We start from the raw sequence: 7046 nt of genomic DNA on the forward strand, positions 1-7046 counted from the left end.
TTGAATAATCTTTTTCTTTAAAGGAAGAACTTCTGAAAAGAACTTTTTCAATAGTTGCATAATTTTGCAAAGGAATATGACAATTCTTATCTGAAAATGGATTTAAAAGCAGTCATGCCAAAACTAAAACAACTATATTATAGTTGCAGCCATTTCTTTTAAATAGGAAATGTATCAATTGGTTTTATCACTCATTTTCTTCAGTGAACTTGAGCTTGCCATTAATGATGTAGTCTAAGGAGTGAATCAGAAATTGGAAACAATTTCTAAGATCTCAGAACTGTTTTGAATAGTGATCCTACGGGTGGAATCCCTATGTTAGAGAACTTTAGGACTAGAAGGGACCACTCGGTCTACTTCCTGTCACTGTCTGTTTAATGGTAAAACTCTTTCTATAGTTGTGCCCATCAGTGGTTGTCCAGGATAGGCTTGCGCACTTTGAATGATGGGGAGATGAATAGAAAATTCCAACCCACCCACTAATTTCCTGGCAATCAGGCCCCAAATGAAGTTGCCTAAAGTCACTACATTAACATAACAAAAGACACTTCAATTGCTCTTATCACTCAGGATAATTCCAAGGGATTTAAGAGCTCTGTGACAAAAAATGAGAGGGATATATATTTCTTATTTTAAATTATAATTTCAGAGCAAGAGATGTTGGGGCCTGGAACAAGGGAAATGGTTAGATTTCAGATCTATTTCAACGGTAGTATGTACAGGACTTGCTGGTGGTTACAGAGATGGAAGAAATAGAAGAACTAAGAAATTTGTTATGGAACTCATGCATATCAATTTTTGTAAGCATATAAAGAATCAGTAGGTCTATAAATTTCATTAACATGTGAACAGTGAGGAGTTCCTTCATGGCTCAGTGGTTAATGAACCTGACTACCATCCATGAGGACTCAGGTTCAATCCCTGGCCTTGCTCAGTGGGTTAAGGGTCTGGCATTGCCGTGAGCTGTGGTGTAGGTTGCAGAAGCGGCTCGGATCCTGTGTTGCTGTGGCTCTGGCGTAGGCCAGTGGCTACAGCTCCAATTGAACCCCTAACCTGGGACCCTCCATATGTCGTGGGTATGGCCCTAAAAAAGAAAAGACAAAAAAAATGTGAACAATAGTATCTTTGTAGGAGAAAATGTCCCAATAAAAATGTAGAAAGGAGAGACCCCGGCCATGATGACTAAGCAAAGTCCATCCAACAGCCCCAACCACCCCTCCCCCACGCATCTGCTTCTGTCAATTTGTTGCGGCCTCTACTACCTTGCTTGACGTCACTCCGGTCCAACTAGCCAAGCTTGGACCCGGAAGACGTAGCCCATAAAAGCCTTGCGAAACCCTTATCCAGGCTCAGACTCTGGAGATCTATCTGCTCTGAGCCCGCCGGCGTAATAAACCTGAGTTCTCCAACTCTCCGAGTGCTCGCTTGGTTTCTGGCCTGGTAAAAGAGCTGATCCACTGCAGCCACAGAACTGCCGGAGCTGGTACACTACAGCCAGGGGCTGTCGCCAGAGCTGATACGCTGCAGCGCAGGGCTGTTGGGTATCTGCCGTAACATCTTTTTTTTTTTTTTTTTTTTTTGGTCTTTTTGCCATTTCTTGGGCCAATCCCATGGCATATGGAGGTTCCCAGGCTGGGGGTCCAATCGGAGCTGTAGCCACCGGCCTACACCAGAGCCACAGCAACGCGGGATCCGAGCCGCTTCTGCAAACTACACCACAGTTCACGGCAACGCCGGATCCTGAACCCACTGAGCAAGGACAGGGACTGAACCCTCAACCTCATGGTTCCTAGTCGGATTCGTTAACCACTGCGCCACAACGGGAACTCCTGCCGTAACATCTTGACACATCCCATTAGCAACATGGCATAAGCAGTACAACACTGGATTAAGAACTCACACTTTCTGAGATTTGACACTTATAATTTGACCCTGAGCAAGAAATTTCTGTCTCCTTATATGTAAAAATTAAAGGATAAACTAGGTGCTCTCTAAAAGTCCATTTAATTCACTTGGTCTTGAAGGATTAAACACAACCTTTATTGGCTAAGAGATATTTTGAAGCCATTAGTGACACTGGGAGACTTTGCTTCATAAGGGAAGTATTTTCCAAGTGAAAAATGTGTAGAATTCCATTAAGAATGTGCCCAATGAATTGAGATATCATTTAAAGCTTGTCCAATTTTAATAATCTGACCTATAAAACAGACTGAATAAACAGAACTTTGCCTCACTAATGCCTTGAGCATAGGGAAAAGGTTCAATCTAGTTATTACACATTACTATATGTTTGACAGTGTTTCAAGTTCTTTCAGTCAAAAGATTAATCTAAAAAGTCAGTAAATGTTTGTTCAGTGGGAAAAGAAATGCATGATGATTGAATTACATATTGTAGCTTTATTGATTGACTGCAAAAGTACTGAGTTATTTGGCCTGGTAAATTGAAACTCCATTCCAGGGGAATAAAAAATAAAATAAAATAAAAAATAAGACATCTTCATTGTGTAATCAGAGAATGTTAACACACTGTTATCATTTCAAATATATTTTCTCCCTTTTGCAAAAAAAAAAAAAAAAATCTGAAAGTATCTTGGTTTGTTTATACAAAAGATGCTACAGCCCAAGATCATGTAATATATAAACGGAAGAGTAGAAATAGCTAAAGATGGAGGGAAGGCAGAAATGGTAAAGATTTGGACAAAGTGGGAGAAAAATCTAGAGCAGAAGCAAGGGCAAATTCGAGCCCTTATGCTGCCCTCTTTCAATATTGGGTTAGAGAGAATAAGAAAAAAAAAAAAAATTCTTCCATGAATCTTGTCAAACTCTTCTTATTAACTCTTTTCCTCTTCCTGCACAGTAAAAATCATGTTCATTTGGAAGCTTTCCTTTTGAAATCAACCAAATAAATAAGTGAATTTATTTTGGTGATACCTTTTTGTTGTCCTTTTGTTAATGGTTCTCAAGCTGTAGTGACCATTGGAATCACTTGTGGAACCGGATCAGCTAAAAATGTAGACTCCAAGACCCCATCTCTCAAAGGTCCAGACCTAAAGTCTAAGGTGGAGTTCCCAGCTTACCTTTTTACCAAGGGCCCCAGGTTATTCTGATGCAGATGATCGCTGATCACATTTGAATATCCATCTCTTAAGAGCTAACAGTGTATGTAATTAGATTCTTCCCCTTCACCATATCATAGTTGAGCTGATAATATTATTTTTTCTCCTTTTGAGCATTTATCCATGCTGAAATTCTACAGACAGATGACTGGATAAAATTTAAAATTCAATCCTATACTGCTTAACAGAAGTATACCAAGAAAATGAGGGCAAGGGGGTGAAAATTTTCATTCCAGCTCAGTAGAATTCAAGGAAAGAAAAATTAACTCACAAAAAAAAGCTGCTTATTTTATAAAATTAAGGCACAATCTCCAATAAAGAGAAAATAATTGTGAACACTTATGCACCAATTAATAAAACATCAAATATGTTTTAAAAATGTAACCTCAGGAATTCCCGTTGTGGGAACCATGAGGTTGTGGGTTTAATCCCTGGCCTTGCTCCATGGGTTAAGGATCCGGCGTTGTTGTGAGCTGTGGTGTAGGTTGCAGACACGGCTCAGATCCCGCGTTGCTGTGCCTCTGGTGTAGGCCAGCTGCTACAGCTCTGATTGGACCCCTAGTCTGGGAACCTCCATATGCCTTGGAGCAGCCTTAGAAAAGGCAAAAAGACAAAAAAGAAAAAAAAAAAAGAAAAAGAAAAGAAAAAAAATGTAACCTTAAAACAGAAAGTTAAAAAAAATAGAGAGCTTTAAAGCATCTAAAAATTGTGTAATTGAAATAGTCTAGTAGTTGATTTTATTTGGTTTCCTCTATATTTAAAGGCAACATAGACCTTTATTGATTTTAGTAAAAAAATGAAAACTACTCTATTGCTTAATTAATTCAGTAGTGAAAAACAGAGCACAGGCTGTGAAGAAAACAAAAACAAAGTGAAAATACTATCTGAAATCAAAGCTAAAATGAAAAGTCAATGAATGGCCAAGACTTCAAGTTAATCAATACCATATAACAGTGATTTTATGTGAGGGTAGATTTCAGCAAGCCCTATATAAATGTAAAGGGTAGTTTTTATTTATATAAATGAAATTTTAGTGGGTTTACTCTTTTCCTTCAAATGCAACCATGTGTCTGTTTATCTATATATTCATGAAGTGTTTCTGTGTGTATGTCTATTTGTGTGTGTGTTACACTAATGGGTGGAAAGACTAGTATAAGTGCAAAACAGTGAATAATGAAACATTATTCCTATTTGTTTCCAAAATAAGTAAGAAAACAAGCTTCGGTAACTTCTGTGTTTTCTGGTATAATGAGATATTATAAGCTCATCTGACATAATTCTTGTCCAAGAGCTGCAATCCACAGTTTCTCAAAAACCTTGGTATTTTAGGACTGTAATCTATGTGTGGGGTTGTTCATTGCTCCTGGGCTGACCATTGTTTCTAGGCATTTTTAGTGGACAGAATGAATTAGGAGGGAAATATATGAGTATATGTATATCACATATATGTTGATATATGTATACATATCAATGTATATATATGTCTGCAAACATTTGCATGCATATTAATTTTTATATATTTCATTTAAATAAAAGCACATTTTAAGTTTTACTTCCAATTAAAATTTAGGCTATTAAGTTTTAATTTAATCTCATCAATCTTACATCTATACACGTATAATTCTCTCATGTCAAAACCTTTGTTCCCAGTGTCATTAACATAAATTACTAATTTTTTAAATTCCAAAATTCATGGCAGAATTCAAAATTCATGACAACACCAATGTTATCTCAAAGGCATGGTTACTAAGATTTCTATTTTTTTTTTTTTTTTTATTTTCACACGTGTGGCATATGAAGTTCCCAGGCTAGGGGTTTAATCCGAGCTACAGCCAACTGCCTACACCATGGCCATAGCAACTCCAGATCCGAGCAGCATCTGAGACCTATACCACATTAACCCACTGAGTGTGGCCAGGGATCAAACCCTCATCCCCGTGGATACTAGTCAGGTTTGTTTCCACTGAGCCACAACAGAAACTCCTAAGATTGCTTTAAAATTATAAATCTTACTGTCCTTTGATACTCAGCATAATAAATGTTTTAAATTGCTCAGAATAAGTCTTCCATATATGGCCATACTGCCAACTCAATCCAGCCAGGTGCCTTTGTTTCATTATGATTTCCATTTTTAGAAATTGATTTTTGAATTTATTTTTATTTTTTTAATTGTATCAAACATTTGATTCCAAGATCAAGCATATAAAACAATGTATATTTAGAGATTTATAGCTTTAATTCTGTCCCCTACAACCTTCTTCCTTCTCTTAGGTTGCCATTTTAATTTTTTAATATATCAATATTTTTTTAAGTAAGCAAACTCAGCACACATGTTTGTATACTCTTTCTTTTTAAACACTTTTTCCCTCACTTTGCATTTTTAGCTCATGATATGTCTATCATAAAGACATCTTTATAACAGTAAGGAGATAAACTGAATTTTCTTATACCAGGTGTTATTAAGTAATTTTACACCTTTTACACAAACCAACCTAAAAATCAATAGATTGTCTAAGTTAGGGACTCTGACCAAATTCTGTGCCTTCAGAATTCTGTAATTAGTAAGAGAAACTCCATTTGAATGGCTACTGAATATTTCACTGAGAAACCCAGTTATGTCTCCTCTTTTATAGAGGGTCTCTGCTCCTCAACATAATCACTTTTGCTTTTGAATAAACAAATGTTTAGACAGCTTCGTGCCAGTATTGGGCATGCCAAGATACACAAGATGTTTTCTGGTCTCAAATGGTTAAACTGTTAGCACAGAAAACATACCCATTAGCATTGATAAGCCTCACTTCATCTTTTTTCCTTATGCTGTTCCCCTTGATGGCACTGGATAATGGTGAAGTGCATGGGGGGCAAGTTGAAAGACTTCAAGAGGAGTCCATTCTGGTCCTAAAGCTGGCTTTTAGTTACAGGGAAACACACAGATGTTTAATTAACAACATTTCTCTTCTTCCTTCTCCCTTTCTCAAATTATTTCCCTCCTGTAGAGCTGTTACTTCACCCTCTGACTCACCACTGTTGCAACAGTCACAATCTCTGCATTAAGAATAAACTTTTTAGACTGTCACCCTGTTTCTACTAGTTTATCATTTTAAAACTCTCTTTTGAAAGCCTCCCCACCCCATCCTACTCTCTTCTTCCCTTTCCCCTAATACTTCTATTATATAGCTTTTCGGTCATCCCTGCTGTTTACCCTTTTATTCTGATGTAATTGATTCCACTCTTACAAACCTAATTCATTCTAAAAAAAAGACTTAATGTGCCACAAAACTAACAGGGAGATTGTTCTCAAGGTGGGCAATAAGCTGACACAGCACACAGGCAATATTTGTATGGCACTGCCACTTTGAGAAATATCAGCCACTGCACTGCTTGCAAAACATAGGGTAATTATCTGCTTTAGGTCCATAATTACCAGAACCAAACCCTTCATAAGTAAATACAAATAGTGAACTTGGATGCTAAAGAAAAATAAGATAAGGGAAAGAAATCATTAGGGGTGAGGTGAAAAGCAGTGAAAGGAGAGCCCCCCTAGGGTTTTTACGGAGGCAATAAAGTACAGTGGTCAATATCAGAGTCTCTGATCTCAAATAGACACAGGTTTAAATAATGACTGTGGCCTGGTCCTTGGTTTTCTTCTACAGAAGATAGCCATGATATTTGCAACCTTACAGAATTGTTACAGGAATCAGGTATCTAAAGTGCTGGTACTTAATAAATATATAAAAAAGTTTTTTCATATTATTAATATCATCTTCTTCTTCATCTTCATTTACAACTACTACATTTTTCTCATTAGAGAACTTATTTTAAGGAGATCCAAAGAAACCATGAAGTGTACTGATCATCACATCTGCTGCTATGATTTTCTGTAGAAGACTAGGCATTAAGAATCACCCATGAAGAACAGGGTAATTGGAA

This window comes from Sus scrofa, chromosome 12 (assembly GCF_000003025.6).
Source record: "Sus scrofa isolate TJ Tabasco breed Duroc chromosome 12, Sscrofa11.1, whole genome shotgun sequence".
Classification (NCBI taxonomy): domain Eukaryota; kingdom Metazoa; phylum Chordata; class Mammalia; order Artiodactyla; family Suidae; genus Sus; species Sus scrofa.